We start from the raw sequence: 11,057 nt of genomic DNA, 5'->3' as shown, positions 1-11,057 counted from the left end.
TAAAATTCATAATAATGAGAAACTTTCTCGTAATTATGACTTAAACATCTCATAATAATGAGAAACTTTCTCATAATAATGACTTAACATCTTGTAATAATGAGAAACTTTCTCGAAATAATGACTTAACATCTCGTAATAATGAGAAACTTTCTCATAATAATGACTTAACATCTTGTAATAATGAGAAACTTTCTCGAAATAATGACTTAACATCTCGTAATAATGAGAAACTTTCTCGAAATAATGACTTAACATCTCGTAATAATGAGAAACTTTCTCGTAATAATGACTTATTTTCTCGCACTTCTACGCATGCGCAAAGCAGCGGAGCAGAAGGGCGTGCCACACTAGCGACATCCGCTGGTCAAAGCCGTGTAAATGCATCACAGCAAACTTGGCACGCTCTGCAAAACAGTTGTTTTCATTAAGGTCAGTTTGATCTACTAAGTGCAATCTGTAGTATCATTAAATAACATCATCAGTAGGCCTATCTTCCATACTTTTCCATGGCGCGCACGATAAGGTGTGAAAGTGGAATGCAGAAGCAGGACGGTTACTATGGTAACGAAGGACGCCTGCTTGTGCACGCCGATGGAAATTGTAAACATGAATTTACAAAACTATCAGATTAAAGTTGGAATATTACATTTATTCGTCAAGTTTAAGTTTAACACATATGTGTGTTAATATAACACGTATTTTGCAGATGCTTCTAGGATATTTGATGTGCAGGTTCATCTGGAAGATATCAATACAGAAATCACCTTTAAGATGTTTCTGACTTTGGGGACATTTAAACATAAGTGGGCAGTGGAATGGGGGAAAACGCAAGGTCGAGACGTGTTTTTAAAAGCTGAACTTCTTTTCAATTTAGAACGCCGTGTCATGCGCGAGACGCTGCAGAAGAGCGAGCGCAACGTCCGTCTAGTGCGCGTTTGCCTAGAAAAGCAATGCAAAAGCGCCTTCTGTATGAACGGACCCTTACACAGATTTCCAGATGAAGTGTTCTTAAACAGATTTGGAAAGGTGTGCTGTCTTATCATTCCTCCGTCTATTTGAAATCCATGGATCACCCTTGTATTGCTGCTTGTTCATACACAAAAATACAAATGAATATTACAACTGAATAAAAGACTATCTAGTATGGAAGCCTGTCTCATATAGGCCTACTGATCATTTATCTTTAATGTTATTCACTGCAGAGGGTGCATTATTATGAAAAAAGTTTCTCATTATTACGAGATGTTAAGTCATTATTACGAGAAAGTTTCTCATTATTACGAGATGTTAAGTCATAATTATGAGAAAGTTTCTCATTATTACGAGATGTTAAGTCATTATTACGAGAAAGTTTCTCATTATTACGAGAAAGTTTCTCATTATTACGAGATGTTAAGTCATAATTATGAGAAAAGTTTCTCATTATTATGACTTAAAGAATCTTTAATTTTTTACTCAATGTGGCGGAAAACGGGCTTCCATATATAACCGCCTATAGGCTGCCTATAGCTTTAAAAGTTTTCGGCCATTTTTGACCGAAGAAGCCCAGAGGGTTAGAATAGATTTTTCAAAGAAACTTATAAAACAAAAATGATACTTTTCATGTATACTTTCACTGTGTGCGGTTTGATTGTGATAGGAGTAAAGGAGAAAATAAGTCCATTGTATTTTGGGCATATTCGATTAGTATATTGCTCATTTGCATATTCAAATTCATTTTCAAAGAAACTTCTAATACAAAATGTTTTACTTTTCTTGTAGACTTTAATTGTGTAAAGTTTTTTTTTTGTGGTAGGAGTAAAAAAAAAATTAAGCCTATGCAGGTGTATTTTATAGCATATTCGATTAGTGTATAGCTCATTTGCATATTCAAATGAATTTTCAAAGAAACTTGTAATACAAAAATGTTTACTTTTCATGGTTACTTTCATTGTGTAAAGTTTCATTTTGATAGGAGTAAAGGAAAAAAATAGCCCCACTGGGGTGTATTGTTGCCTGTTATTTGCATCTTGGATTGTTGAGAATTTAACATATTTCCTCAACTAGGATTTCTTAGGACTTTTTGTATGTTGTTCTGGACACCTCATAGGAATTATCTATGCTAAAAAAAAATTATTTTACAATTAATTCTATTTTTGGCTCCAAAATGGGTTACTTTGCCTGACTATTAGTAGTAATTAAATGCTACTAATGCTTTCCATAGCCTTAGATGCCTGTTTCTTTGACCATTGCAATCCCCTTCATGCATTTTAAAGTCGTTAAGTCTAACTCTGCTTCAATGTTACTTTAACACTCCGATAGTGGTTTTCATATAAACAAACCCAATGACCCTAAATATCAAAACTCAACATATGCCACACCCACACCTAAAATACATATTACTTTCAATGTAATGGTCCCTGTAATGTATAGTGGTTCTCAACTCCAGTCCCCGTGACCCACTGCTCTGCACATTTTGTATGTCTCCCTTATTTAACACACCTGAACCAGATCATCAGCTCATTAGGAGAGACTCCATGAACTGAACTGAGTGTGTCAGATAAGAGAGACATACAAAATGTGCAGAGCAGTGGGTCCCTAAACTCAAAGGCCCCATACTTCCAAAAAAAACAAAAAAAACCTCAAAATCTAGCAATTGTATTATTGGTAGAGTGCAAAAAAGCTTCAATACAAGAATTTCAATTTCAATCTATTACAGTTTAAGCAAAATGCCAAACCATTAACGTTAAAACGCGGAGGGAAAAATCAACAGGCGGCAAAGTTTGCTACGTTAACGTTAAGCATTTCCATGACGTATTTATTCAAACTATAGATGCATTATAGATGCATAAAAAGACATAAGGTAAAAATATAGGTCTTACATTGCATATATTTGTCAAGGTAATCTCTTAATTTGTATAATTATTTATCAATATTCATCGAATTGTTTTTCTGAAGTAACTGTAGCATATGTCTTGAGTGACATTGCTTACAAGCAATTTTTGTACCAATCCTAAATTATTAGAAATAAAGTAAACATTCAGTATATTTAATAATTGCAGTTTTCACGAAAATGCAGCTCAAACACCTAATACATATAAATCACAAAACTTTAAAATGATAATGTTATGGCCACACTAAAAAAAAAACATAATGCCACACAATATGTTTGAGCATGGGTGGCGACGTTAGCAGGTGCTTCAGCACCCTCAAGAAAGACCAAGGCTGCATTTCCCAATAACGTCGTCACTTAGCGCGCTACGAAGACTCTTAACTTAAGGGAATAACTTATCTAAAAGTTTATCATTTTTAGGTGTGTTCTTCAAACCATAAGTTACCTAGGAAGCGGCTTAAAGCTAGGTTTATATGCCTACTCACCGCGTCCGCATGAGCCCGTAGGTGCGCGCGGCAAAAATGACGTCGTTGTTGAATGAGGGCCCCAGGCAAAATTAATCAACTAGGCCCTTTTTATATGTATTTTATATATGTTTTATATATAATATATAAAGCAATTTTGTTAATATATATTCATTACCTAGAGATATTATTATACAAAATGCAAAAAATAGGCTAGTCAAAACACATAACACCTAACATTATGTGCTAATTATGTGCTTATTTACAACATTCTGTGTTTATTTCTTTAATCAACGAAAGGTCAATCTTCACCTTTATAACAGAAGATACAATACAATACAACTATTATACCTTCTTGCGTGCAAGTGCAACGTTACCATGTGCTGTCCGTGGCGATGGTGCTGAATTGGTGAATCGATGACTCGAGAATCAATTATTCTCACGTGCAGGGGCTGTTTCACTGCATTATGAGAGAAAGCGGTGTTCTTGATAAAAGAAGCACTTCAGAAATAGTTGAAATTGCATTTATTAGGACTCAATAGCAGTAAACATTAACTGAACAGGGAAAAAATGCAAATTAAATGACCACAAAGCAAAACGGTAGTATGTTGTTATGATGTTTGTGTTCTATATGCTTATTTATGTAAATAAATGTAAGATGCTTAATATATACTCTTAAATAAATACTTATAATATAAATACTTTTAATTAAGTATTTAATTAAATACTTAATTAAAATACTTAATAATAGTTCTCTTTATTCTTTTCAATAAAACTTCAACTTCTAAACCTCTGTTAATTCTCAATAAGAATGTTAGTAGGAAAGAAATAAAGTCTGGATTGTAATAAGTGAAGATGCTGAGATCCTGAGATCTGGTAGTGTTTAATGTTCTGTTGGGGTTTAAAGTGTTTCTGTATGGTGTGTTTCGTGTGTCACCATTGTGTTGAAGAGTAGAGCCTGAGCTTCAGTTCAGGATGAGCAGAGAAACACTGATGATATGCTGCATGTTGCTTTATTTAACTGACAGTAACTGTGTAGTTGCTGATGCAGTGATGTATAGTCACAGCAAATCATGCATATAATTAACTGCATGTTTTTCAGTAAAAAATCAGGAAAAAGTTTCTGTTTAAAAAGATTAATGAAGATTTCTGTAAAAGTATTTTGCACAGTAATGAATTTTACGGTTTTTGTATGGCAGCCATTGCTGACAGTCATTTGACTGTTTTTTGTATGGGATTCTTTTACAATGAAGGTGGTTGATCGCAATAATTCAGGAAATAGCTGTAAAATAACAGTGTTTTTCTGTAAAACATTTAAGGAAAATTTCTGTAAAACTTTTTGGCACTTCATTTAAATTAGGATATTTAACTTTATTTTTACGTTTTTTGTTTGGCAGCCGTAGCTGACAGCATTGACCATGTTTTAAAGATTTTATTAAGATTTTATTTTTTACAGTGTAGGTAAAGAGACCAGAACTATCTTTTGACATGGTACACCTAAATGAGTCCAACTGCCCATTATGACAAAAGATGATGTGATACATGTACTTAATTTAAGGTGTATAATAATAATTTTTGCCAGTCTGATTCACTTGAAGCTTAATGTAAAAACTATTGGCAACTCTCCAAAATAGAAATACATTTGATTAATGTGATGTTACATTAAATTATTCCAGCTGGATCCCCAGGACTATAAATACATCCTTGGGATCATTAATGACTGCAACCATTGGACTCTGACGGTACTATTACTTTCTCATGACCTCATTTGTCTTTTTATGCAGTTATGTTCCTAAAACATTTATGTTGTTTTGCAATAAAAAAATACATGTTGTTTACACATTGTTTATGTTTATATACTGTATGTGTTGTGGTTAGGCTGTTCCTTGTGAGATCTAATACCCTAAAAATTTCACATTAAGGTCATGATCCCCCAAGAGAGGAGGGCTTTATACCTGAATCCCTTGGGGGAGAGCAAAACCAACATAAAGAGATGTCGGGATGTGACAAGGTAATCCAGCCTTCATAGCAACTTACATGAAACTTGAAAGCGTAAAAAACTTGCAGAGCACTGTTCCACTTTTACAGTTTTCTTTTCCATTTCATACAGATCATTCATGAGACAAAGGGGTCTTCATCACAGAGCAAGGTGGATGTGTGACACACTACCACACCCACTGCAAAAAGACAGCAGTTCCTGTGGGGCCTTTGTCTTAAAAGTAACTAAACGATCAAAGTGCATTTAATACAGGATCAGTGTTTATATAATGTTGAAAAAGCAGAAATAGACACACACACACACTCTCTCTCTCTCTCTCTCTCTCTCTCTCTCTCTCTCTCTCTCTCTCTCTCTAATATATCACTCTATATCTCTCTCACACACCTCTTCAGCTTTGATTAAAAAAATAATTTGAAAAGATTACAACTTAATATAGCGATTATAAAATGTAACACTGTATAACTATTTGCCTCAGAACTACATTATCTGTTATTTTTAGTTTGCAGAATGCATCTCGAAGGAGGAGACTATAGACTTTTCCTCCTCTGTAAAAGCCGTAAAATTGATCAGGTGGGAAATTGCCACTTGTCTCCTAAAAAACACGGGTAAGAATTTTGGATTTGCAATGAGTCTATATTAACTCTAAGCATGTTTTCAAATTAAATGTGGTGTTTAATATCACACTCTACCTTATTTTCTATTCTGGAATCATTGTTAGAAGACCTGATGGACCTGTGTTTCATCTGTGGGGAGAGGGAAAATGGAACTTACTGGGTAAGTTTACCACATTTTTTTGTGTTAAAACATAATTGATTTCAATATATTTGCATTGCAGTTATTGTTTTACTGTAAGAGTATTTACTAAATATGTATATTAATATGTTTAGATACGCTGTGATGTCTGCTCAAGGTGGTTTCACTGCAACTGTGCAAACAAAACAGTGAAAGTCAAGAGCTTCATCTGCCGGGCCTGCACTTAGAAATCAAAACTGTAAATAGACTGTAAATAGTTCATTTTAGTTAAGTGTTTAGTGCCATTTTGTTATTGTTATTCAGTGTATAGAATGTAAATAGAGATTAATTTGTTTTTTTTTCAACTGTAATTTGTTTTAGTTCAAATTCTTAAATGGATAGGTAACCCAAAAATTTAAATTGTCATAATTTAATGAAGTTAAATGCTTTTGCACCACACAATCTCTAAAGTGAGTCTATGACCTTATACACCAGTCCGTATTTTAATGCTTTTGTCACCACACAATCTCTAAACCATGATGTGACAGGGGCAGTAGTGTGGTGAGTCTATGACCTTATACACCTGTGCTGGAGAGGGGAGTGTGATTTCACCAGTCTGTATTTTAATGCTGTGAAAATCCAACTCCCCCTGGAAAACCCATCTTAATGCAGTTACAATCAAATGCTTTTGTCACCACACAATCTCTAAACCATGATGTGACAGGGGCAGTAGTGTGCTAGTGTGCTACTCCAGCTATTTTAATTGTAGGCTATATCCATAAGCTATGTAAGATGTTAAAGTGAAAGAATTAATGAAATAAATAATGCTTTTTGGGGCCCTAATGTGCTGGAAAATAACTATTAATAAAAGTGTCTAAGGTTTCTTTACATTTTTAGCTTTGTCATTTATCACTAATAATTTGTTTTATTTCTATTTTTAAGACGCAATTAAGCAAAAAAGAAACAAACAAAAAGACAGGTATTTGCCATATATATATATATATATATATATATATATATATATATATATATATACACAGTATGTAGCCTATTTGATGAACTCTTAAAGCCTATCTTCGTGAAAAAAGGTTAAATATTATTATTTTTAATGGGGAGATAGGCTAGGCTTAATACAATATTTTCCTATGAACCATAGCGTGTTTAACACAAACGATAAGTTCGGTTAAATTAAGTGAAATTAACAGTTTTGTTTTGATAGCTGGTAGCTTTATTCCTTCGTCGAAGTTTATATAGTTTGAAATGATCTGCCATGTTTTTTGCTTTCTTGTTTGTTTTGTGTTTGTTTTTTGCATCTTTTATCCACACTAGTTCACTTTCTGTTAATTTATTTAAGTGTAGACAAAGCTTCATGCAGGATCTGTGTGCTTGCAGTGTAAAAAATCGATCGATAAACGGATATCATGGCAAAGGAAGTGCATTTAAACTCGCTTGCGCGTGCACGCGAAGGGGAGTGCGATTTGTCCGGGGAGTCGGATTTCGGTACAACACCGGCCTCAGGTACGCATCTAACTCCATGGCGGAGTGAGAGAGAGGAGTCACACCCTCTCGGGTGAGCCTCCATCTCAAACACCCGCCAAAAAGTTAAAATCAAACAAAGAAAAACACGCTCACCTAAAACTATCGTGAGAAAAAAAGAAAAAGCAAACAAAAAAAAAAATACCTAAAACAGGAAAAAGAAAAAGAAAAAAACTAGAAAAAAAGTACCAGAAAAAGGCCCATTTAAATCGCTCAATCCTCTCACCCGTGAGACACTCACACACCCCAAACTCCAAGAGAGAGAGAGAGAGAGAGAGAGAGAAAGAGTGTGTGTGTGTGTGTGTGTGTGTGTGTGAGAGAGAGAGAGTGTGAGTGTGTGCGTGCAGGCGTGTGTTTGTGTGAGAGTGTGTGTAAGTGATAGTGTGTGTGTGCGAGTGTGAGCAAGTGAGTATGTGTGTGTCTGCCTGTGAGTGCAAGTGTGTGTGTGTGTGTGTCTGTTAGAGCCAGTGTTGTGCCAGTTCATACTTAAAAAGAACTAGCTCAAAGTTCAGTTCACACAGATGATAATGAACTAGTTCATGTTCATAGTTCTTTTTTTTTTTTTAAATGAACTAAGTTCACATATCTAAAAATGAACTAGTTCACGTTCATTTGCTAAATTCTTTTAAAGATAGGCCTCTATCTTACTCAATAGAACCTCTTTACCAGTGCTTAATTTGTAAAGTGGGAGGTCCCGGAGCGCAGAGGGGGGGGTGGGTCCGGCGACTCAAAACGGGGGTTGGAGGTAACGGAACAAAAAAAAAAAAATAATAATAATAACACTGCCTACGTAGCTTCTCTGCAGGGACAGCATGCTGAGTGGGTGCTAGATCATTGACGGGGAGCTGCGCAAAACTTGGTCACTAAATATTTAATATTCAGTTATGTTAATGATCACAATTAAAGTTTTAATTTTATTAAATTGAACAAGCGCAACATTCAGCATTCAATCAAATAGGACTATTCTAAAAGATGTAGGCTATTATTAATAATAATGTTATTTCAACACAATATCTCGTTATTTCGAAATAACGTGTGCGTGGCATCTGTAAATCCGGTGACGCGTGTATTGATTTTTATTAATAAACAAGTGTTTTCTCTAAAAGTGTCGACTCGGCTGCAAAGATGAAGTTGACGACCGCCATCTCCGTGTGAACGCGCTTATAGAGAGAAATGCACATAAATAGGCCTAATGGATTACATAATCAGAGAGTAGCCTTTTTCTTTTTTCGTTTTGAATTATTTCGTTTAAAGACATTTCAAGCTTTGTGTATTTGATGTATTTGTCATGTCTGTGTGAGGCATACACTGAGTTTCGTTAAGTTAGGATGTGCTCTAGTTCACGTGCAATGCAAGTGAGCGCGCCGGCGCCTCCGTTATATTTGTTTCGTAGCCATTCATTAAATACAGGCAATTGGTTTATGAAAAATTGATTAAAATTAAGATACAATTTTTACAAAACGAAATTCACTTTAAAGAAAGGCTTTCTATAACAACTTCAACTTCAACGGTCAAAATCATGTCTGACCCGCTCCATGTCTCATATTGCGCATCCTATCTTACTCGGTCGTGCTGTTCACTTTTCATAAATCAACATAAATGGAAAAAAAATAACATTATAATATTTTAACAAATATGAAACGCGCTTTTTTTAATGGCTACAACAGTATAGTAGGCCTACATACTCTCTATTTGTAAAAATTTGTAAGAATCACTCTGACATTTAATGGAGTACACATACACGCGGAATCACTCTGACATTTAACGGCGTAGACATACACGCGGAATCACTCTGACATTTAACGGCGTACACATACACGCGGAATCACTCTGACATTTAACGGCGTACACATACACGCGGAATCACTCTGACATTTAACGGCGTACACATACACGCGGAATCACTCTGACATTTAATGGAGTACACATACACGCGGAATCACTCTGACATTTAACGGCGTACACATACACGCGGAATCACTCTGACATTTAACGGCGTACACATACACGCGGAATCACTCTGACATTTAATGGAGTACACATACACACGGAATCACTCAGACATTTAACGGCGTAGACATACACGCGGAATCACTCTGACATTTAACGGCGTACACATACACGCGGAATCACTCTGACATTTAACAGCGTACACACACGCGGAATCACTCTGACATTTAACGGCGTACACATACACGCGGAATCACTCTGACATTTAACGGCGTAGACATACACGCGGAATCACTCTGACATTTAACGGCGTACACATACACGCGGAATCACTCTGACATTTAACGGCGTAGACATACACGCGGAATCACTCTGACATTTAACGGCGTACACATACACGCGGAATCACTCTGACATTTAACGGCGTAGACATACACGCGGAATCACTCTGACATTTAACGGCGTACACATACACGCGGAATCACTCAGACATTTAACGGCGTAGACATACACGCGGAATCACTCTGACATTTAACGGCGTAGACATACACGTGGAATCACTCTGACATTTAATGGCGTACACATACACACGGAATCACTCTGACATTTAACGGCGTAGACACACGCGGAATCACTCTGACTTTTAACGGCGTAGACATACACGCGGAATCACTGACATTTAACGGCGTACACATACACGCGGAATCACTCTGACATTTAATGGCGTACACATACACGCGGAATCACTGACATTTAACGGCGTAGACATACACGCGGAATCACTCTGACATTTTTTTTTTTCATTTGCGTCTGTTTTGGTAGAGCCGCCTGTACAATTATCTTTATCGTTCATCAAAACAAAGTCCAGTCTCAGTGAGTCTTATATCATCGGAAAGCTTGTGTTGCGCAGGTTAACATGAGCCCAAGCTCACTGTCGTGCGTTGCTGGCGGGCCGAGAGACACAGGGGTCAAACGAGGCTTTTGAGTGAAAAGCAAATCGGTGAGTCCAGGTCAATTGCGCTTCCCATAGGCAGCAATGTGGCCTCAACCCACCGAAAACACTAAGGGCGCTGCTTTAAAACAGTGCTTATTGTTAGCTTTCCCTTTGTGCTAAATTCATGTGTTTGGGCTTGATGGAACGGGTACATCCGGGCCTACAATTTGGTGTATCACAACTGAAAGTCTGAGTCTCCTGGCCTGGTTATTTTTTGAGAAAAATAAGAAGGAAAAAAGGAGAATAGTGCCTGAATTGGAAATGGTTGTAAAACAGGCAAATCTTAAGCTATTTTCATTTGTTGGACATCACATTAAAGCTGAGTATGTGTAGTTTACAGAAATATGAATGCCTTTACTGTAACTTGTTCCCATCTGGAAAGAGAAGAGGTGCAGTTGAGCCCGTTTCAGGGCCTTGAAACACTGCTGGTGTTTTTGGTAAAGCCGCCTGTACAATTTTCTTTATTGTTCATCAAAACAACGTCCGACCGGAACGAGTCTTATATCA

At 36.3% G+C, this 11,057-nt stretch overlaps 1 long non-coding RNA gene across 1 annotated transcript; it reads left to right on the top strand.

Moving 5' to 3' along the window:
* Window positions 1-5,889: 5,889 nt before the first annotated feature.
* Window positions 5,890-6,303, top strand: LOC307157306. The gene is made up of 3 exons (XR_013820926.1): window positions 5,890-5,943; window positions 6,057-6,112; window positions 6,226-6,303. It is a non-coding gene; the product is annotated as an uncharacterized lncRNA (long non-coding RNA).
* Window positions 6,304-11,057: the final 4,754 nt, after the last annotated feature.

Source organism: Squalius cephalus, assembly GCF_949319135.1.
Source record: "Squalius cephalus genome assembly, chromosome: 4".
Lineage (NCBI taxonomy): Eukaryota > Metazoa > Chordata > Actinopteri > Cypriniformes > Leuciscidae > Squalius > Squalius cephalus.
The sequence above is the reverse complement of the archived record's forward strand: the minus strand, read 5'-3'. Positions and strand labels throughout refer to the sequence as shown.